The 24910-nt window shown below is 40.4% G+C and overlaps 1 protein-coding gene across 7 annotated transcripts in view; it reads right to left on the minus strand.

The window, feature by feature from the left end:
* Nucleotides 1-24910, minus strand: part of LOC149166588 (1-acyl-sn-glycerol-3-phosphate acyltransferase-like) — a 142225-nt gene that overhangs the window by 104681 nt on the left and 12634 nt on the right. The gene's annotated exons all lie outside the window — the stretch shown is intronic.

The following is a 24910-nucleotide window of genomic DNA, read 5'->3' on the forward strand; positions in this document are numbered from 1 at the left end:
AAATTGACTTGCTGGCCTAGAAGATCTCCCTTTGAACTGCGCTGTAGGTTCATCTGAACCTCCTTTGAAAGCCGCAACTTTGGTGGTGAATGAAGTCAATCCGACGAACGGTTTGCAAGATATCGACTGCCCTAGTTTGAAGCCGAAACTGCTGAAACTGAAGCTGCAACTGCAGAAGTAAAGATTGACTTGCGTGCCTAGAAGATCTCCTCTTTGGAACTGCGCTGTAGGTTCATCTGAACCTCCTTTGAAAGCCGCAACTTTTGGTGGTGGAATGAAGTCAATCCGACAAACGTTTGCAAGATATCGACTGCCCTAGTTTGAAGCCGGAAACTGCTGAAACTGAAGCTGCAACTGCAGAAGTAAAGATTGACTTGCGTGGCCTAGAAGATATCCTCATCTGAACTGCACTGTAGGTTCATCTGAACCTCCTCTGGAAGCCGAAACTTTTGGTGGTGGAATGAAGTCAATCCGACTGTCGGTTTGTGAGATATGTCTGCCCTAGTTTGATAATGAAGCCGCTAATGCTAATGCTACTGATCTAGGTTTGCTACTGCTGATATGAATCAGATTTATTGTACTATTATTTCTCTGCTGAATTATTGAAGATAAAAGAAGATTTGATCAAAGGGTTTCCCCACACATTGTGGGGTTTGTCCCTGGCTAGCCGCCACATCTTGTGTCTCTTGTCTTGGCTTGTTTTCTATCGATCGTTTAATGTTCTATCTGCACTTTACTTTATGTACATGTGATTGCTAATCGGTGGAATATAATAAGAAAAAGAAGTAAACTGTTATAAGCATAGAACATACCATAACTTAACATGGTATCAGAGCTGAGGTGAAGACAAAGCCCGAGCAAGAGCAAGACCAATCATTGAAGAGAAGATTGGCAAGGCTATCTTAAAAAACTATGGGGTCCTCAACACTCTTTCCTGCCAAAGACAAGCTCCGTGAGAAAGCTGACTATCACGGATGGAAGATGTCTATCGATCTAACCCTTGAAGATCAAGGAGTGCTGGACCATGTAAGAGGCAATATTGTTGAGCCTTCATCAAATGCATCTGCTGCTGCCTGGAACAAATGGAAAAATGGAGAAGTCAAAACAAAGAAGATCATCCGAGACTCTATCGACAAGCGCTTGGTGGCCTACATCTCTGATCTAGACACCTCCAAGGAAATCTACGACAGATTGGTGAGTTTATTTAAAGTTAATGATGCAAATCAAGTTTTGTTTCTTAGAAATAAGCTGAGGGAAATCAAGAAGGGTAAAGATGAAAGCATGCAAGCATACTTCTTAAGAATCACCGAGATCAAGAACGATCTCCTATCTATTGGGGAAATTATTACTGACAGAGAAATGGCACTCACAACTCTTGAAAGATTACCATCTGAATGGTATGTGTTCAGGACTACTCTTCTGAACTATAATGTAATTCCTGGTTTCGAGGAATTAATGGCTAGATGCATTCAAGAAGAAACAAGGGAAGAAGTGTAAGAAATGCCCATGCCTAAAGGTCCTCCTGCTACCTTTTCTTTTCATGCAAAGAAAAGAAATAATTCCGGGACTAAATCAAAAGGAAAGGCTGGACCTAAGGCTAGAAGAAAATGACGATGTTACATTTGCGATAAAGCAAGTCACTATGCAAGGGAGTGCCCTGATAGAAAGGACTCTCTAGGACGATGATCAAAATCCCTCTGATGGCAATCAAGGAATGACAAATTCAACAGCAAATGTAAGAGGAGAGCTGGGAATCAAGGAAGAGGACAAGCATTCAAGAAGGCCAGAAATTCCAGGATGTATTAAATGCACCTGACCTCAAAAAGAACCTAGTGTCCATCTCGGGAACGGAAGACAAAGGCTACAAGGTAACCTTCAGCGATGGCAAGGTATGTATATGGAAAAATAATGTTAAAGATGCCTTTACTCTTGGGTTTAGTGTTGATTCATTATATCAGGTCGATGGAAGTCTGCTAGGTGTCATGTCTTATGACACATCTCTTCAGTCCGAACTTTGGCATTAGAGGTTTCCCCCCTTCATTATAAAGCTATACTCGGTGTAAGACAAATGGTGATAGGGATGCCCGAATTCTGAATAGAGAATGAAGGTGTATGTCCAGGATGTGCTGAAGGAAAGCTCAAAAGGGGACCATTCCCCCTCAAGCCAAAGCAAGACCTCTGATATATTACAATTGGTTCACTCAGGCATACCTGAGGTTGGCATTAAGAGGGAGACTACTACACCACATACTCCTGAGCAGAATGGTGTGGTGGGAAGGAAGAACCGCACGATGATGGAAGCTGTCTGGGCCATGCTACATGATCAAAGACTTCTGATGTTTCTATGGGCTGAAACTACAATCACCGTCGTATATGTACAAAATTGATGCCCTCATCAAGCATTGGGTTCCAAGACTCCTAAAGAAAAGTTCACTGCAAGGTGAACAATCTTTCGACTTTGAGGAGCTCTCAAGAAGCCAACACCAGGGAACCGAAAGAAAAGGATGATGAATCAATGCCTGATGTAGAAGAACCCATGGATCTGATAGATTCTCATCCACATGAGCCTTCCTCTTCTAGGAAGAGGCCTTCATGGCTTAGGGGGATACTTGATGATGCTAAAGGACATGCTGCACCCTGAGGAACCTTCCGTCAAAGTAAGAAACTTAATAGGTATCAAGGATACCTGACCATCATGAGCACGATCATACAAAATGAGCCTTCGTCATTCTCAGATGCCGTCAAGCATCAAATATGGAAGGATGCTATGACCGTAGAATATGAGTCTATTATGGAGAATGATGTTTGGGAAGTAGTTCCCAGACCCTGGACAAGACAATTGTTACTTCAAAATGGCTTTACAAGATAAAGCATGCAGCAGATGGAAGCACGGAAAAGTATAAGGCTCGTTTTGTTGCTCGAGGTTTCTCCAAAAGGAAGGTATAGACTATGATGAGATATTTGCACCTGTTGCCAGATATACGACCATCCGCTCGATCATAGCCCTTGCCGCTTCACAAGGATGGAACCTACATCAGATGGATGTCAAGACTGCATTCTTGCATGGCTCGATCAAAGAAGAGGTCTACGTGGAGCAACCCGAAGGATTTGAGATTTATGATCGAAAATCTCATGTATGCAGGTTGAAGAAAGCTCTCTATGAGTTGAAGCAAGCACCCCGAGCATGGTATGAGAGGATCGATAGCTACTTGATGAAGCTGGGATTCACTAGGAGTGAAGCCGATCCTAACCTTTACTTTAAGGTTGAAGATGACAAACCTCTCATACTGGTATTGTATGTGGATGACCTCTTTCTAACAAGTGCAGACCCTCTCATTCACAAATGTAAGAGGGAGCTGGCCTCTGAATTTGAAATGAAAGACCTAGGACTGATGCACTACTTCCTAGGACTTGAAGTATGGCAGAAGCCAAGGGAAATTTTCCTATCTCAAGGGAAATATGTGGTAAAGATATTGGAAAGATTTGGTATGATGGACTACAAGCCTGTGACTACCTCGAGGATCTTAACTTTTAGAAGTTATATGGTAGTGATGTCGGACTAGATTTGGGAAATGCCTCTGAGTTTCATAAACTCATTCGCATTGATGTTCTTGGTGAACCTCCGTCTGAACATATTTTTTGCAGTTAGCATTGTGAGCTCATATTTGGTTGAGCCTCACTGGATTGATGCCAGGAATCTTCTGAGATGTCTTCAGGACACAATCTCTCATGGATTAAGATACACTGCCGGAGATGTAAGACTACTTGGATATACTGATGTTGATTGGGCAGGCAGTGTGGTGGACCGTAAGAGCACTTCCGGGTGCTGTTTCACCTTGGGATCTGCTTCGATATCCTGGATGAGCAGGAAGCAGAAGTCGGTGGCTTTGAGCACCGCCGAAGCAGGATATATTGTTGCTAGCATAACCTCGTGTGAGGTAGTCTGGTTGTGAAAGCTCTTCAGTGAGTTGTTTGGATTTACATTGGATACCACTGTGATTCTCTATAACAATCAGAGGTGGGATTCGATTATTGAGGAATCCCGTATTCGTCGATTGCTCCAGCAGATAGACATCATCTTGGATATGGTAAGTTGATGAGCAAGGAGGCTCCATCGCATTAAGATGATGTACAGGTTGATACACCTTGTCAAAGCCCGAGGAAAGATCTAATCTGTGATTTTCCCAAACGACTTGGAGTCGGTAAGAAACCCTTGTACAAGGGTCCTGCATGTTGCATACATTGAGCTCTGAGGGCTTGCGGTTATTACTGGAGCAACATACGACCATAGGGTGACTCACCCTCCCCTGGTGGTGCACACTGGAACAAGATGATTCGCTCTCTTGTGGGACAAGATGATTCGCTCTCTTGTGGAACAGGATGATTCGCTCTCCTATGTAGCAGGATGATTAGTTCTCCTGTGAGGCCTGGATTGATGTGTTCTCCATGGCGATTGTAGCAGGATTGATGTGTTCTCCTGTGAGGCCTGGATTGATGTGTTCTCCATGGCGGCCTGGATTGATGTGTTCTCCATGGCAATTGTAGCAGGATTGATGTGTTCTCCTGTGAGGCCTGGATTGATGTGTTCTCCATGGCAATTGTAGCAAGATTGATGTGTTCTCCTGTGAGGACATGATTGATTAGTTCTCCTGTCAAGGCATCCTACCCATGCAGTTTGGGACTCATGGGAAGTACCTCTCATCTGATCAATGAGCAGGGAAATGAAGTTAAGGACCATAGTAGTACCGATGGACGCATCGTTGTAACTACTGTACTCCCTACGCTAGGATGACCTCCATTGATCTGGGATCAATGATACTGGTCTGGGACCAGTGGTAGGAGTTGTACCATACTATGACGCTGACTTCGGGTCGGTTGAGACTGGTCTGGGATCAGTGGTACATACTCTGAGACTGACTTTCAGTCAGTGGAGGATGATATTGGTCTGGGACCATTGGAGTTGTACTCACTATGACGCTGACTTTGGGTTGGTTGAGACTAGTCTGGGACCAGTGGTACATACTCTGAGACTGACTTTGAGTCAGTATGATACATCCTCGATCATTTCTTCTTCTTCATAATTCGGACAAAAGCAGAGTAGAACAGAACAATGCAAGAGCAGAGCAGAACAGAACAAAACAGTACAGATCAGTGCAGGGCAGAACAAGACAAAGCAGAACAGGCAAAATAGAGCAGAGCAGGGCAAGGGTCAGGCTGTACAAGGCAGTGCATTTGATGGATGAATAGTAACGACCGATAGACAGATTGCAGATGAAGTTCTCCATGGTTGAGAGGGAGTGTTAAAATTGGCAACCAGGGCAAAACTTCATGTGGGTCATCTTATTCATGGCTAATAATATTTTTATTAGATTCCTCTCGTCGAGAGGTGTAGGATTGATATAAAGATCATCCAATTCCGATAAGTATTCATGGAGATATGAATTTATTTTGATTATGGAATTATTATCAAGCCGACCTACAAGTCATGTAGGCTCAGAAGCCCAACAGTCGCATCTATTCACCCACCAACATTGTGTATAAATATAAGAGGACTTTTCCTCATTTAGACTCACTCATCTCATCACATCTCTCTCTCTCTACTGCGCAGATATGAGTCTCTTCTCTAATGTGCTGAAATGCGTCTCTCTCTCTCTCACACATGTGAAGCCGGAAGTTGTTGAATTTGAAGCTGCAACTACAGAAGTAGAGATTGACTTGTGTGGCCTAGAAGATCTCCTCTTTGGAACTGCGATGTAGGTTCATCTGAATCTCCTTTGAAAGCCGCAACTTTTGGTGGTGGAATGAAGTCAATCTGACGAACGGTTTGCAAGATATCGACTGCCCTAGTTTGAAGCCGGAAACTGCTGAAACTGAAGCTGCAACTGCAGAAGTAAAGATTGACTTGCGTGGCCTAGAAGATCTCCTCTTTGGAACTGCGTTGTAGGTTCATCTGAACCTCCTTTGAAAGCCGCAACTTTTGGTGGTGGAATGAAGTCAATCCGACAAACGGTTTGCAAGATATCGACTGCCCTAGTTTGAAGCCGGAAACTGCTGAAACTGAAGCTGCAACTGCAGAAGTAAAGATTGACTTGCGTGGCCTAGAAGATCTCCTCATATGAACTGCGCTGTAGGTTCATCTGAACCTCCTCTAGAAGCCGAAACTTTTGGTGGTGGAATGAAGTCAATCCGATTGTCGGTTTGTGAGATATGGTCTGCCCTAGTTTGATAATGAAGCCGCTAATGCTGATGCTACTGATCTAGGGTTTGCTACTGCTGATATGGATCAGATTTATTGTACTATTTCTCTCTGCTGAATTATTGAAGATAAAAGAAGATTTGATCAAAGGGTTTCCCCACACATTGTGGGGTTTGTCCCTGACTAGCCGCCACATCTTGTGTCTCTTGTCTTGGCTTGTTTTCTGTCGATCGTTTAATGTTCTATCTGCACTTTACTTTATGTACATGTGATTGCTAATCGGTGGAATGTAATAAGAAAAAGAAGTAAATTGTTATAAGCATAGAACATACCATAACTTAACAGTGTTATGATGACCTCTTGTTCAAGTGGCTTTGCGCACTTTCCCGATAGCTCATGTCCTAGTTGGAGCCAGATGTTACCCATCACCTATGGGTAGTGTATATAGAAGAATTTTTTCTCCTAGATGGTCCTTAACCGGCACCCAACAATCCCTTGCAGCTGCTAGGTAGTTCGATGTGCCATTTTCTCCACCACCTGAACCAACCATGTGGTCCCTCGCCCATCTGCTATGAATGTATGTTTGAAGGTGGGCCTCCCGACCTCGAAGGTATGGCTTTTCATTGGTATAGTTGAGTAGTTTTCCTTACCTGTCATGGGCACTTTTGGGCATGAACTGGTGGGGGGATTCGGCAAAAAGAGTGGGTTAGGTTTGTATTTTTGTCTCCATTGCTTGATTTTGTGGTTACCCTTGTATCCTAGTCCTGTGGAATCTCCTTTACTAGCCATTAGCTTTAGGGTTGGCACTACATGGGAAATCCCGATTTTTGTTGCATGGTCCCGCTTCCCGACACCACCTACATTACTCCATTTCCACTTATTTGAGCCCCATTCATCTCTTTTCCCGTCCAAGTCCACATGTGTCCACTGGGTCCACATAGGGTTAGCCTCCCCCTCCCCTTGTCCACACCTTGGGTCGAGCTTGGAACGATGCCCCGGAGGTTGATGCAGCTAAAAAGAAAGTAAAAAGCATAATTTGGCCACTCTCAACAGGAAATGTACAACAAAAATGCGAGAGATGGTCGGGACATACAAATTTAGCATGTGGGCAAAAGCCAAACATGAGCTCTTAACCCCTTATTCATGACCATCACCTTAGTTCCTATGGGCCCTAAATGAGCCCCCTCCATCATTAAGGAACCCATGATTGTCCCAACCCCTGGTGGGCAATGAACTGCCCCACCTCAAGGGGGTATCCACTGCTACATATTACACATCATGCTCTCCATCCCCTAGAGCCCCTAGCAGTTCCAAAAAAAAGATGGCAAAAGGCATATGAAGAAGGGTGGAAAAACAAAGGTTGGGGTAACTCATGTACCACGATTTGCTCCCTCCTACACTCATATACCTAGGTGTGGGCTTCCCTCATTATAGCTACCCAATGCACCTTGACATGTGGTCTGGATGATTCCCCTGATCCCCACTCCATTCCATCATTATATCATTTGCCACCTACCTCTTACAGGATGTACTATGGACATGCCACCCCCTTTAGAGGTTGAAACCACTTAATAGGGTCCTTAGTTAACCCCCTATTAAGCTTGGAGACACTTGTATATGCCAAAGTCCACTATGAAAGGGCATACCACCATGAAGTGCCCCATTCATCCCATGATCTATAAGCATTATTACTTAATTATTTTAATAATTTTTTTTTTATTGGAGAGCAAGGGGGTGCATTGGATCTTATGCAGGATTGCAAGTGGGTTTTCATTTAAGGCTTGGTCTCCCTATACGGGGTCTTGGCCCTCCAGAGGGCCACATTGGCACTCGTAGGGTGAGCGTTGAGATCCATGGCCCTCCACCATAGCAGATATTACTTCGTGGATCCCCAGCAACGTTCATTGATTGATTGTGTTCCACCTTTTGGATGAGGATGATGCACCTGGTCCACCATGCCGAACCAACTCCATAGTTGCACCATACACTTGGCAGATGTTCCAAGATGCCTCCCGCTGCAGAGGGAGGGCTTATATCATTGCTTCAGCCCTTACAGATGGTCTATAGGCATATTTTATCCATTTGGAGACCCATGAGAATGTCCTTGTGCCCCCACACCCACTTGGGAGCACCACAGGTTCTTGATTAGAAAACAAGGGGCCAACCCCTTGTCCACTATGTTTGGAAACCATTTCTTCATCATGGCACCCCTTGGACCTCATCAGGGCTCTTCAAAGGCCCAACAACTCACTTTGTTAATTATTTGACTCTCTTGAGAGGCTTAGCTTTACATATTATTGAGCTATTTGGTGGGCTTGTCACTAAAAGTTTTGTTATTATGCACATTATTTTATTTTAGGGGCTAAATTAGGCCTAATTAGCTAAATCAAATTCATTAGGAAGTGTATAAATACAAGTGTGATGAATCATTTTGATCATCATCACTTGGATTGGATCTTTCTCTCTTGTGATATTTTCACTATCCTTCTTGGAGGATGAAGTTGGATGAATGGATGAATTTTGATGTTTGGATCTCTTCATTTTTGTCTTGGAGCTTCACTATTGGCATATAATGATGATTGGATATACTCTTTCTTACATGTAAGTACTCTTTTAATGCTATTTTTTTCTTTTTCTTATGTCACATGCATGTTGTTGAGATTTTTGCTATACTAGGCTGAAATTTATTGTTTTTCTTATGCGAAATTGTGGAAATTTGTTTTTTTATAGTGTTGCATCATGTCATGGGCCATGTATGAATGAGTGAATATTCCTAGAGATAACTTGTTGAAATTTTATCTTGATAAGTCATCATATATTGCAAATCGAAGTGTAAAGACCTTGAAGCAATTGTTCACATGCCCTAATTGCCATGCGGAATTGTTTTAGAGGCCTCCTTAACTAAGTGAATATCTCCCAACCATTGGAATCTCTTTGACTCCATCTCTCCCAAAGGATTAGGCACTAATCCCCCACTGGTAATCACTTTAAAGCATATCTTTCTTACCTCCTCCCTCTTTTTCTAGGCCTAGCCTACATAGGTCATTTAGGGCATCAATTATCTCACAATTTGGCCATCCAAGCACTTCGATTTTTTGTCCATAACTGCGCTGAGGTTTTCTTTAAGCGCCCTCCAAATTTGAATCAAATTCAATGTTGGGATCTCGAAATATAGCAAGCCCTAGCTCAAAGACCATTTCTTGCCCTAGCTTTCCCTTGGGTAGTGTACTCATTAAGATCATTGAATTCAAACCCTCAAAAGAAAATTTCTTCCTTGATCCTCTTCTCCTCCCTAATTAGGTCAAGCCCCTCTTTGGGTGCTCAAGTCCATACCCTTGACCTACTTTTGGGCCCACTTGGTCCCGTATGGTCCCGCAACTTATTGAAACCAATTTCACAAAGACCACTTGGAAACCAGGTTTTCACAAGGATTTCTAGGACTAGGTATCTCCTTTACACATCTTATTGTCAAACCCTATCCCTTAAAATCTCCTTGGCCCTTTCTAGAGAGCTGTACACCTTGCTTCTCAAGCAAGAAAGCCATACATTTGAGCCCCTCTTGTGAATAGGCCATTGTAATCACCTTTTATTCCTCTAATTGACATACTCATTATTATGATTCCCATTATGCCAAATCTCCTCCCATCGATGAAAGTCCATAAAGAGTAGAGAGCCTTAGCTAAGGTGATAGTGGACTATCGCTCCATTGTTGCCCTTGACCTAGTAGTTGCCCTATAGGATCCCCTCCTAGGACTGTGCTAGTTTGAGCTAACGTGTTTTTGCTGCAAAATGTCATAGACTCTTTTCGAGAAAGCCTTGTTGTTCTGGTCTAAAGTGGTATTACTGTGGACAGGTCCCCATGCTTCTTCTATTTCATCTAGAATTTTATGGGCATTTTGTAAAGAAGGTCATATCTCCCCACATACCAAAGCAGGAAAATATGCAAATTACTGTGATATTCACTAGATCTTTGCCCAAGACATGATGATTATTTTAATGTCTAGAGTATTTCCCCACATTGTTTTCTCTCTCTTTTTTATTTTGTTATTTTTATTTTTATTTTTTATAACACAACTATACAAACTCTGCTAAATTAAAGATGTCAAACAAATATATATATATATATATATATATATATATATATATATATATATATATATATATATATCAATGTTGCACTAATCACAATTATATCGTAAAATCGCGAGTTTTTAAAATCGGCGACATTATCGGCTGATAAATACATGTATTTTTTTTTGGCGATTTTTCGTAAAAATCGCGGAAAATATATATATATATATATATATATAATAATTTATTTATTATTATTTTATTTTTATTTTTTAACAAGGAGGAGGTGACACAACCTACCCAAGCTACCCCTGTCACTAGTGGAGGACGTGGTCTACCTCCTGTGGCTCCTAGTTCTTCAGCTTCTAGAACACAGCAGAATCCACTGCCAACTCCACCGACATCTACATCTAGAGGGGCAAAGGAAATCAGTGGTATTAGACTTTAGTTATTTGGTTTATTTCATTGTATATGATATTATGACTCATGATATGAGATACATTATTATATTTTTTGTTGATATTTTGAGGCTGAGTTGGGAGTCATGACTCAGGACTTACTATTCAGGACATGATTCACTGTTATGTGTGATTTGGCACTAGAAATGATATTAAACGTCTTCTATATTAGTTCTTTTATCATATTTATGTGTCAATGTGTTTATTTTATGTTGTAGATGTTTTAGATATTAAAAAAAATTGTTAAAAAATGAATATTTTTGTATGTTATGATTTTTTTCCCGATTTTTTCCTGATTTTTACAATTTTTCCCACGTCGATTTAATCCCGATAACGATTAATGCAACATATATATATATATATATATATATACCCTTCAAATATGACAAATTTGCAGATGTAGATACGGTTTGCAATACGGTTGGCTTGACTCCAACTCCCTCCTCCTCTTGATGCCGCTTCATAACAAGATGACTTCAGATCTTGGTGTACGTATGGCCCTTTGCGCTCCTTATGGCCCTTCCGCCCACGTACAAAGACGATTGACTTCGCACGGGTGCTCTAACGTCACTGCTTCAACAAGAACGATGCTCTCCAAAATCAATTTCATTAGCCACAGCATAAAATTCAAAATGGTCTAGTCTCATTTGCCACCACAATATCTCAATGGATTTAATTTTCGTTCCTTGGCACACCCCTTGTTCCCAACCTAGTGTGTGGCACAATATAAGGTCCACTTTGTCATAACACTAACAAAGGGCATAACTTTGAATCTCTCACCATCTATGCCATGGCTCATATCGAGGTAGATATTAGGATTAAAATATTATTTAAAAATTCTTCCTCCCAGCATTGGAGCTATGACCTTAACAAATAATTTTAGGAGTGAATATAGGTGCACCGTACCTGGACTTCACCTCTTGACATGGGCCCTGCAGCAATCGTTTGCATCTGCTCCACGACAGCGGCAACTTACATCTACGTCCTCGGTGGCTATGTAGTTGTTCAGTAGATAATATTGACTCCAAGAAGTTAGGTTGTAAGGAGGGCTTTGTGTACCCAATGCTGCGCACGAAGAAATGACCTGTCGGTCTTACCACCTTTAAAATGAAGAGTAAACCGTCCACGAAAGGCACGGCTCCAGGTTGGATCAAATATTCAATGCTGCCTCTCTCGATTCTCAAGCCTGGCAGTCAACGAGACCATATGATGTTCGGCATTCGGTACCAGAGCCTTTAAAATTGACGCCCATATACACGTTTTCACGGTTTTTAAAATACTGTTTAATTTAAAATAAACACGTCATTATCAACTTGCTAATAATTTTAAAAAACGTCATAATCACTGGCATATCATAAAATGACAAGTTTCAATTATATATATAATACATATATATTTTATATCTCTGTAACGATCCTATTGAAAATTTGTAACGATAGTGTTCAAGATTTGCAGGACGAATTGACCCGCTGCTCAAGTGTTGCGAGTCAATCAAATCAAGATGATGTGAATACATAATGGTTAAGAGAAATGGCGTCAGAATATTTGTACTATGTATGGATTTTGATGGACGAGCATAGTCTGGCTCTAATGCCTTAGACTTCTTTCACTATGTAACCGCAAAAATGCCAAAAAGGATTGGGTGAAAGCCGCTCGTTTCACAAAAATTTAAAAGAAAGTTCTGTTAGTTTGACAACGAATTAGTAACTTTAGGTAAAATGTAAATAGACAGTTGTATACCGAATAATTAGTTATGTAACGATAGTTGGTGATATAAAACTATCAAATGCCCATGAAATGTAATGCGGAGAATCATTGTTAAATAAAATTCCATTCAATTCAGTTTTGTGATTCAGTTTCGTGTCTTGGTATTCAGTTGTTGCTTTCTTGCTTTCTTCATTATTTCGGTTTCTGATCAACAATTGGTATCAGAGCTCTGAGGGCGGTGAGCCTGGGCGTGAAGGCGTGATACTGTCTGCGTGAATGGGCGTGAAGGAACCTGCGCTGAGAAATGCTGTCTGCGTGAATGTGCGTTGAAGGCTGTGCGTTGACGGCTGAGAAAGAAAGTGGCTCTGCGTTGAAGGACGGCTGTGCGTTGAAGGCATTGCTGTGAGCGTTGAAAGACCAGCAAATCTGCTCTCTGCGTTGACAAAAGCAGAAGTTTTCTGTGCGAGCCCATCTCTGCGAGAAAGACTGAGGCTGCGTGTTGCTATCAGAGCCATCTCTGCGTAAAAGACTGAGGCTGCGTATTGCTGTCCAAGAGGCCATCTCTGCGTGAAAGACTGAGGCTGCGTGTTGCTATCAGAGGCCATCTCTGCGTGAAAGACTGAGGCTGTGTAGAATCTGCGTGCTGAATGTCCAGAGGTGTGCTGAATGTCCAGAGGTGACTTGAAGCTGCGTGTCCTGCGTGAAGGAGAGGAGGAGAGTGCAACGGCATAGGCATTTCTGTGCTGGACCTGTGACGTGGCTGTAAATAAGCCCATTCTCAGCGTGCTGGCCACCTGCGTGTGAAGGAGCAAAGGATGTCCCTGTGAGAAGAGCAACACTGCTTCGGTGGAGGAGCCTGCTTGCTGCCAGAGGCCTGGCGTGTGGAACCGGGTAATTTTTTTATTTTGAGAATTTTTCTCAGAAATTTGAATTTGGAGGAAAGCAACTCAAAGAAATCCAAGAATTATTTTTCTTTTCCAGAAATTTGTGAAAAACAAAGGGTGAAAGGAAACAAAGGATTTGAAATTTTTTAAAAACTGTTGAATTGGGGAATTATTTTTTTTAACAAAATTATATATATAATTCCTAGAAAGACTGAAACCCTAGGAAGGAGGAAAAATGGCCAAGATGTCGAATGCAAAATTCGAGGTGGAGAAATTCACCGGAAAGAGCAATTTTTCTCTTTGGAAACTGAAGGTTAAGGATCTGCTTGTGCAACAAGGGTTGCACAAGACATTGGATGGGGTAACTAAGAAACCTGCAACCATGACTACTTCAGACTGGGAGGACTTGGATGCCCGAGCTCTCAGTACCATCCGGTTATGTCTAGCGGATGAAGTTCTCTTCAACATTGTTGAAGAGACTACGGCGTCAGGGTTGTGGGAAAAACTTGAAAACCTCTATATGACAAAATCATTAACCAACAGAATTTATCTGAAACGACAGTTATACAGTCTTCGAATGAAAGAAGGTTCAAACGTTGCAGAACATTTGAATGTTTTTAATACACTAATTTGTCAATTAACAGATATGGAAGTCAAAATACAGGAAGAAGATAAAGCCATAACCTTGCTGTGTTCTCTGCCTGAATCATGGGATCACTTCGTAACTTCAATCAACTTCAGCTCTGCTGATTATTTGAAGTTTGAATTAGTCGTGGGAGCTCTTCTGTCTGAAGAAGTACGAAGGAAATCTAGCACTGAAACAGCTGCATCAGAAGCCATGGTCGCTAGAGGACGCTCAAAGGAAAGAGGAGAAAAACCAAGGGGGTCTTCCAGGTCGAAATCGAAGGGCAAGAAGTGTAAGGCAAAATGTTGGAACTGCGGTAAAGTTGGACACTTGAAGAAGGACTGTTGGAAACGGAAGGAGTCCGAAAACCCGAAGAACGAAGCGAATCAGGTCGATTCAGGTATGATAGACGAAGTTTTATCTGCTGAAGAATTATGTATGATAGATGAAACTTCACCTGAATGTAATGTCTCTCAGAGTTTTGATAGCTGGCTGTTAGACTCTGGTGCTTCGCATCACATGTGCCCACATAGAAATTGGTTTACCTCGTATGAAAATGTAAACGGTAGTTCTGTGTTTATGGGTAACAATGTGTCATGTCAGACTGTTGGGATGGGAGATATCAGGATTAAGATGTATGATAACACAGTTAGGACATTAACTAGTGTTAGACATGTACCTGATTTGAAGAAAAATTTAATCTCTTTGGGAGTGTTGGATTCAGATGGTTATAAGTTTACAGGTCAGGATGGCGTCTTGAAAGTCTTTAAAGGAGCCCTTATGGTTATGAAGGCAGAAAAGGTCGGAAATCTTTACAGGTTAAAAGGAAGTACTCAGGTCAGTGAAGCAGCGGTTGCGTCAGAAAAGGAAGAAGCAGGTACTCGTCTGTGGCATCAGCGATTGGGTCATATGAGCGAGAAAGGTCTTCATATACTGATGAAACGTAAATCTCTTCCCGGTCTGAAATCCTTGAATTTAGATTTCTGTAAACATTGTGTGTATGGAAAACAGTGTAAACAGAGATTTAAAGTTGGAAATCATAATAGTAAAGATGTTTTAGACTACATTCATTCTGATCTGTGGGGGCCTTCCCCTGTTATGTCATATGGAGGTGCATTGTATTTTTTAACGTTCATTGATGATTACTCCCATAAAGTTTGGGTCTATATGCTAAAAAGGAAAGCTGATGTATTAAATGTCTTTAAACAATTTAAAGTAATGGTAGAGAAAAGAACAGGCAAATCTATTAAGTGTCTAAGAACTGACAATGGTGGTGAGTTCACTTCTGTTGAATTTGAACAATACTGTAAGGATGAGGGCATTGTTAGACACAAAACTGCTGTTTATACTCCTCAGCAAAATGGTGTTGCTGAGCGTATGAATTGGACTCTTATGGAAAGAGCCAGAAGCATGATCAGCAATGCTAACTTGCAAAAGGAATTGTGGGTAGAAGCAGTATCTACTGCTTGTTATTTAGTTAACAGATCACCTTCAGTAGCAATTGATTGTAAAATTCCTAAAGAAGTTTGGACAGGTCAGTCTTGTGACTATTCACATTTGAGGATATTTGGCTGTGATGCTTATTCTCTTATTCCGAAAAATCAGCGTTCAAAATTAGATCCAAAGTCGAAATGTTATGTCTTTGTTGGGTATGACTATGCAGTGAAAGGATATAGGTTGTGGGATCCTACATTGCGGAAGATAGTCATTAGTAGAGATGTAACATTTGATGAATCCTCTTTGTTAAAATCAAATGTTGAAAGAATTGAACAGGAACAGGTATCGCCGAGTCAACGAGTTCAGTTGGAGGCTAGACCTTTCGGTGACAGTCGAAAGGAAGGAGAGACTTCTGGAGAAAAAGGTGTTGAAGACACAAAGGAAGCCGTTGAAGCTTCTGAACCAGTGCAAGTTTCTGAACCAGTTCAGCAACCAGTCGCTCTTAGAAGGTCTACAAGGGAAAGGAAAACTCCCAAAAGGTATGAAGATTCTGCTTCATCTTTTGCTTTGATTACTGAAGATGGGGAACCTTCTTGTTATCAGGAAGCAGTAGATGATATAGATAGCGACAAATGGAAAGCGGCTATGGAAGAAGAAATGGACTCCTTAGCCAAGAACCATACCTGGGATCTTGTAGAGCATCCTGAAGGGAGAAGTGTTGTTGGATGTAAATGGGTCTTCAAGCTGAAACGGAAAGTTGATGGAAGTATCGAAAGGTATAAGGCACGACTGGTAGCAAAAGGGTATTCTCAGGTTGAAGGTATAGACTTTCATGAGATTTTTTCTCCAGTTGTAAAACTTGTTTCTATACGTACTGTGTTGGCACTAACTGCGTTGCTTAATCTTGAGTTAGAACAGTTAGATGTTAAAACAACTTTTCTACATGGTGATTTGAACGAAGAGATATATATGGAACAACCAGAAGGTTTTGTACGAGGTCGCAGCAGAAGATTAGTTTGCAAGCTCAGGAAATCATTGTATGGTCTGAGGCAGTGTCCCAGACAATGGTACAAGAAGTTTGATTCCTTCATGGTGAGCCAGAACTTTATAAGAAATGAGTATGATCATTGTGTGTACTTCAAAAGTTACAATGGCATATTCATTATCTTAGCTTTGTATGTTGACGATATGCTTATTGCAAGCAAAAGCATGGAAGAAATCAACAGGTTAAAGGCTCAACTCTCTAGGACGTTTGATATGAAGGATCTTGGAGCAGCAAAACATATCTTGGGCATGGAGATACACAGAGACAGAAAAAATGGTAAGCTTTGGTTATCACAGCAGAAGTATGTGGAGAAGGTACTTGAAAAGTTCTCTATGAATAATGTGAAACCTGTTAATGTTCCTCTAGCTTCCCATTTTAAGCTTTCTTCGGTTTTGAGTCCTAGAGCTGATGAAGAAAAGCAGTATATGTCTCATGTACCATATGCAAATGCGGTAGGCAACTTAATGTATGCGATGGTATCTACAAGACCTGACATTTCACATGCAGTTGGAGTTGTCAGCAGGTTCATGGCACATCCAGGTAAAGAACATTGGCAAGCAGTGAAATGGGTGCTTCGATATCTAAGAGGCACAAGTGACCATTGCATCGTCTTTAATGGTAGTGAAGGATCAGTCTGCGGATATGTAGATGCTGACTATGCTGGTGATTTGGACAAAAGAAGATCTACTACAGGTTACGTCTTTACTCTTGCAGGTGGAGCAATTAGTTGGATGTCAAAGCTTCAAGACACAGTTGCATTGTCCACTACCGAAGCCGAATATATTGCTGCTTCAGATGCTAGTAAAGAAGCAATCTGGTTAAAGGGTCTGCTCGATGAAATTGGAAGAACGCAGGAGAAAGTGAATGTACTTTGTGACAGTCAAAGTGCTATTCACTTGGCTACAAACCCTGCCTATCACAGCAGAACCAAGCACATTGATGTAAGGTATCATTTTCTGAGACATGTGATCGATGGCGGAAAAGTAGCTCTTAAAAAGGTCCATACACGAGAAAATTGTGCAGACATATTCACAAAGCCAGTTACAGTAGAGAAGCTGCGGTGGTGTTTAGCTTCTCTTGGCTTGCAGGAAAGATGATGAATGGGAAAATTGTTGTCAAGGTGGAGTTTGTTAGTTTGACAACAAATTAGTAACTTTAGGTAAAATGTAAATAGACAGTTGTATACCGAATAATTAGTTATGTAACGATAGTTGGTGATATAAAACTATCAAATGCCCATGAAATGTAATGCGGAGAATCATTGTTAAATAAAATTCCATTCAATTCAGTTTTGTGATTCAGTTTCGTGTCTTGGTATTCAGTTGTTGCTTTCTTGCTTTCTTCATTATTTCGGTTTCTGATCAACAAGTTCAAAATCGTTTGTTTCAGCACATACGCTGAAACCGGCCGTGAAATTTTGCTTTAATAGTGAGCAAAATCACAAGATTTAAAAAAGTTTGTTTAAGATTCGAAATTGGTAATGGAGATCTGCTATGGTATTCATTCAACTTCTTCACAAAAGCAAGCATGTCATCTTAGATTCCCTTGTTAGAAATGCCGTTGTTGCTTGAAAATTTTTCAAACCTATCCTTGGATTAAAGAGCTATAAATGTGGTTTTATATTTTATTTTCTTGATTCCTTTGCGCTTCTGATAATTAGAGTTTTTTATTTGGGGAACGGTTAATTTTCTATTCACAGTAAATATGTAGTTGTTGTGAAAGCATGATTAAAATCTCTAGCCTATACTTTCAATTCCATAACTCCTATTTTGAAGCCATGGATTGTTTTGTGTTTAGAGGTGTGATGGTTAAGATACAGTTATAAAATTAAAGTACGAAGGTCATGGTGTGAAATAGAAACACTAAAGTTTAAAGGAGCAACCCACAACTCCATGTCTTTGACTTGCACACAAACAACTAAGATTATGGATAGGAGTGTAAGCTTGACTACAATGTCGAACTGACAGTCAACGAGTATGAGTGTCGAATAACTTAACTATCCCTGATTTGTTTTCCCACGGCTGTTGATTTGTTCTCACTCATCATTACCAGAACCAATCTATTTACTACAAACACATTGGATACATTTCAATATCAATTTACAATTGAGGCAGAATCTTAAATTTGCACAGGAGTTGCTCTTTAGTGAACCAACACTTTCTCTGCCCTCATTCAGGTGGTGGGGCTCACTTTGTTACGGCTGCTTGCTCAGAGGTGGGTACCCTTGCTATTGGATATTGAAATGGTGGATATGCAGCTAATTACTCTAATGGCACTTAAATTGGCTTTCGAACCTTGGGAGATGTTGGTCAATATTGTGGAAAATGAGAAATTTGGTAACCCGCCTGTGGGTGCTTGGCTTCTTCACGTGTAGATCCATGTACCACCATAGGATGATATAAGCCAAGTCACTGAGCAGAGATTCATGATCTTAAATTTGAGCCATAAATCCTTGTAACATTTTAGGATGATAAAAGGGAAATCATTGAACATAGATTTGAACAATGATTATTATATTTGAATTTTGAACGAATAATTACAATATTTGAATTTTGAACCATAAGACAATAGGCTTGACTCTTGAGGACACATAAACTTATGTTTCAGAGGGAAACCAAGGTAGAATGATTTGACATACTATTAGGTTTCATACGCCAGTGAAGCAAAGGCACGCCTGAGCATACCTTCATTACATTTGATTCAATAAACCACCAATCACGCAAAAATGGCAATAATCCTAGTCTCTCACTGCTTACTCTCTTAATGAAACCTCGTACTCGCTTAGATAAAACTAGTAAAAATAATTATTAAAAGTCAAATGACGAGCCGTTTAAAAATAAAACTGTCATAAAAAATTTCACTGATGGGCAGGGGACCCGTCAAATTTAACCCCTCAGAGGAACTAGAATTATTTTGCAACGCTGATTCCAATGTGTGGTGGCGCTATTGACGCAGCCATTCATTTTGGATGGCTGGCATAGTATTTTGGATGGCTGGCATAGTAAAGTTGTATGTTGAATAGAGACCCAATCGGACTCACGCCAACTGGATCCAGCACTTGGTAAAGTCCAATCCCAGGTCAAAGTTTATGGTGGGAGATCATCCGCAGGAAGCAGTTCCACCAAGACAACTTTCTTCAAGGGCGGAAACAGGGAAATCGCTCATTCGCAGATGTTTGGTCGGGGCATGATGGAGGTGAGCGCGGTTAAATTAAACTTGTGCAGATGGACGGTCCGCTTCAACGAGCTCTCCAAACTCTGTCGTAACGCGAGGATTAAGATCCCTAGCGCATACAGTGAGTCGATATGGCTCCCACGAACATTGTATTCAACTATATAATGGCTCTGCCAACAACCACAAATCTCGGCTTCCCGCGAAATTATTTGGCGTTCTGGATGTGACACATTAATTTACAAATCACACCTCCTTCTCCACGCATCACATCATCTCTGCAATAGCTAACACACTGGCTCTGCAAATTGCACCAGTCGCACCTCGCATTTAACCCAATTAACCAATCGACCAAACCAGCTACTTATAACATATCAACGATTTTTATTTCTTCAGAGGTGAGGTGCTCGATCTCCCTAAATACTCAGGTCTTGGCCTCCCCTTTTTAATGGTAGAATCCGTCCTTGTAGATTAAGGGCCGTCAATTCTCAGCATAAATCCCATGGCCTCTTTTATTAATTTGGAATATTGTTCACAAATGAGGGATTTTGACTCTCATATTTGAGGTTGATCTAACTAATTCTCCGACTTCTGTGTTAATATTTGAGCTCTGAGGTGTTCAAGGTTTCTGAACTATTTAGCTAACCTCAGATCTGAAATCGACCTCCACAAAACTTCAATCTGCAAGATAAAACCCTCAGCTTCTAAACCATTACGAGTGGCCACAGATCTGTACTGGAATAAGCTCGATCTTTGAAGTGAATGATAGATCTCAACCTCCTGGATTGAAAATAAGCTTGATCTCTGAAAGGGGCTATAGATCTCAACCCTTAATAAATATATCTATCTGCCCCGTAAACCTGCAAAATCTTCAACGTTAAGTCACAATTAAACCGATTGATGGATATGGCAATCTTTCTGTAAATATCAACCAGGGTGGACGTGAATAAGCCATGAAATTGATAGATAACTAGCTACGGTGATTACGGCGGATCACCGAAAACTAGTCTCTTTTGGAATCCTCGATCGGTCTCAAAATCATTCCGTGATAAACCCTTAGGCTGACAGGAAAATTAGTTCAGATACCACTGTAAGATCTCAAATGTCAAAATTTTTAATAGTTCTAACACACTTGAGTGTGCTCATTAAAAATACTTGCAATCAAAACATCGAACACAAAGGGCTCTAAAATTGCAGCCTTTTATTTATATTAATAACTAAAACAAAGATACATATTCATACAAGTCATACTGAAGTCCCTACGAATGGCATGTACTGCTGCTCAACAATGACTAATCTAAGATACTGAAGTCCACTTGTGAATTTTGGATGGATCCACCACACAAATGACACCGCTAAGTTTTCGTCCCCAAATCAAGCTAGAACTGGGCACGCCAAATTCTCAACAAACACACAATAAGATAGACAACTCAGGATGATCCCAATGCCTAGCTCCTATCCCATTTTATAAGCATGATGGACTCTCTAGAAACTTTATTTTATTGTTTTCCCTCAAAAAACGAAGAAAAATACCGTGGGCAAATACCACGGGTAGATTCCATCCATTTTGACCATATCCAAAAAATGGAATATTACAAAAAATGTAAACAAGATAGTTTACTCGACTAGGAATGCTATTGGATCAAACTCCCTTGCTTCAAAAAAATTGAACATCTAGCTCAAAAGGTTGTCTACAATTCAAAAGTTGAAATCAGTGTTTCTGATTAATCACATCGTTAGGATTGGGTCGACGTTTCAAACCAACTAATGTGGTTCATCCTCAGGACTTTCAAACCAACTAATGTGGTTCATTCTCAGGACAGAGTGAGAGAATAAATAGCAGGGATGCATCATTGTTCAAGGTTAGCCGTTGGTGAAATTATTACTAAGGAGAGAAAAAGTTATTTAAGAATATGTTATGTTTATTAAATTATTTAATATTTAGTTAGAAACTAGCTATTAAATAATTTAACAGACATCTCTTTATCACGTATTCTTAAATAGTTTTCTCTCCTCAGTAATAATTTCACTTACGGCGAATTTTAAATGGCTAAACCTGAACAATGATGCATCCCTATTATTTATTCTCTCAGATCGATTGATTTTTCACCTTGTGGATGAACCACATTAGTTGGTTCGAAAGGTTGACCTAATCGTAATGATGTGATTAATCCGAAACACTGATTTCTACATTATGGATTACAAAAGTCTTAGATCTAACAATTTAGAATTTGTTGGATGCCTTGTAATCTTCTTTCTTTTTTCTTCTTTTAACTCCTCTGGCATATTATACTCCATTTTATCTACTCCTCATCCATCGTTCATCTTCTCCTTCCCTTCTCTTTTTAACTTTTCATCGTTCAACCATAGACAACTCCACATGCCCACGTTCAATGTTGCCAACTTCTCTTTAGCATCATCAACTTCTCTATCACTGGTTGCAACTCAAGCCCTATGGTGGTTATTGCCTCTATTTCGTTCCTCCCATGCACCATCATCAATTTCCTTTGTAATTCTAAATCAATGCCTATGATTCCTAACTCGACATCACAAACCTTTGTTGTTTAAGCATCTCATCACTCTCTTTTAATGCCAACTTATCCATCATCCTGAGTCATCTTTAGACTCATTCAACATATCAACACGTATAAGGTAGGGGCATTACATGTTGCTCTTTTTCATTTCTCTACTCTACAGCATCAACTCTTCTTGCCACTACCGCTTCTCCATCATGAACGTGTTATGTGTTCCTTCATCTTCTTCATCTTCAAGCTTGCTCTACTGCACTGCTACCATACATTTTCACCTCAATGTCTTCTTTAATTATATCCCACAATAAATTTAAAAAATATATGCTTTCAAAAAAACAAAGATTACCTGCTCACCCTACATTCCATTCATCTTTCATGCAAAGAACGCAAAGTGGTCAGATAAAGAATAGAATATATAATGAGCAACAAAAACTCATTACCTTCAAATGTTCACTTGTCTTCTCTATCTTGAAATGATCCAATCTTGTCCATCTGGTAAGCCTTGGCATAGGGGCCCATTGCGAATCATACTTGGATGAGAAGAAATTTACGCGTACGGGCCCAGTCCCAATTATACTTCGATGAGAAGAGTTTTACTTTGAAAGAGCGGAATTCTTTCATGTTTGTTTTTAAAACCTCTAGGCAATTGGTTTGTTTTTAAAACATTTTCAAGCTAAACGTAAGTTCTCTAAGAATAGCATAATGCGCCCAGACAAGAAGTTACTCAGAGAGCCAGTTACATATCTGAATCTCTCCTTTTGTTGGGACTCGTAGAAAAAAACAAGTCTGCTGCCATTACAGTCAGGTAACCTGCAGAATTCTCCCCTTCTCTACTTCACTAAGATTTTGAAATGCAATATAATTTAACACTTAGATGTGCCAAGTGTTCAATGGATATCTGCTATTGCACAAACGCTATGGGAGACTAATGATTATAAAATCGTTTTTCACAAGTTTCACTCACACGACATTTGGATTATCATGTAAACTGTGATGGCCTCCTAATGCTAACCTCTGTTGGAATTTCTGATAATTCTAAACAAAACTGAAAAACAGAACAATACTCTGTTTTAACACAGCGGAAATAAAAATCGTTTGCGGAATACGGTGTTTCAGCAACGCTGAAACTGGTGTTTCAGCAACGTAGTTTCGTCAGTTGTTGTTTGCAGTGTATCAGCAACGGTGTTTCAGCAACGCTGAAACTGGTGTATCAGCTACGGTGTTTCAGCAACGGTGAAACTGGTGTATCAGCAACACTCTGTTTTGACGTCAAGACTATTTTCTGGTTACGGTGTAACAACAACGAGAAGCTATTTTCTGCTTACGGTGTAACAGCAACGCGCAATGGTGTAACAGCAACGCACAGGAAAAAAAAAAAAAAAAAAACCTTCTATTTATAAACAGTAAACCAACTGATACAAATTCGTCTTCCTCACATAGAGGGATTTTCACAAAAGATTATGCTGAAGAGCATCTTCCTCTTGACAGAGGGATTACAACAGGAACGCTTCAGTTCCACAAACTGATTTTTCACTATCTGAAAATTACAGTTTCAGCACTGCTGTGCGTTACAAGAAAAACTCTCTATCATTCTTCTAACTTAAAACAGAACTGTTGTTCATTACATTTATATGTTAAAACATATTTGACTTTAAACAATAAAATAATACAAATATCTTCTAAAGCTTATCTACGTATTGAATGCAGCAAGCGGTGATGCCTTTTGAAGAAATGAAGTCGGCTGTTGCAAGGGAATTTAATGCTGAAAATTTAATGCACATAAATGTGGAAAATATCAAGCACGACTTTGAGGCATCCAACAGTCCGGAATATCTACAGCAAATTAGATTTCTGTCTAGCTGTTTATGTTGCAGTTGGAATTAAATTCCAACACTCCCCCTTAATTTCAACTGCTGGGTTTTTCTGCATACCCAGGCATTTCCTGAAATGATCAAAACTTTTCTTTCCCAATGGTTTTGTCAAGATGTCAACGAACTGATCCTCTGTTCTACAGTGTTGCAAAACAATCTCACCATTGTTAACCAATTCACGTATGAAGTGAAATTTGGTGTCTATGTGCTTTGTCCTTTTATGAAAAACAGAGTTTTTAGACAATGCTATTGCCGAGCTATTGTCACAGTAAATGGTTGTGCCCTTTTCTTGTTCATGACACAAATCTCTGAGAACTCTTCTCAGCCACACTGCTTGGCATGCTGCTGCTGTTGCTGCCACATACTCTGCCTCTGCTGTTGACAAAGACACAACTGGTTGCTTCTTGGAAGCCCATGAGATGGCTCCCGATCCCATATGAAACACATATCCCGATGTGCTTTTCCTATCATCAACACTTCCAGCCCAATCACTGTCAGTGTAACCTGTCAACATGAAACTTTCAGAAGAGGAGTATAAAATACCAAACCCCTTCGTTCCATTCACATACCTTAGAATCCTCTTGGCTGCCTGCCAATGAGTCTCTTTCGATCTTTCCATAAATCTGGAGATTAAACTCACAGCGTGCATAATGTCTGGCCTAGTTGCAGTCAAGTACATAAGGCTGCCAACTATGCTCTTGTACAGTTTTGGATCAAAATCCTTGCTGCTGTCTTCTTTGGTCAATTTCAACCCCATTACAGTTGGAGTCACAGCTGCCTTGTTGTTCTGCATGTTAAATCTCTTCAACACTGCTTCTACATATTTAACTTGAGAAATGAAAACACCATTTTCACTTTGGTCTACTTCAATTCCAAGAAAATATCTTAAGAAGCCCAAGTCAGTCATTTCAAAT

This window comes from Pinus tabuliformis, chromosome 5_1, assembly GCF_031772625.1.
Source record: "Pinus tabuliformis cultivar Carrire ecotype Pingquan chromosome 5_1, CPIR1, whole genome shotgun sequence".
Lineage (NCBI taxonomy): Eukaryota > Viridiplantae > Streptophyta > Pinopsida > Pinales > Pinaceae > Pinus > Pinus tabuliformis.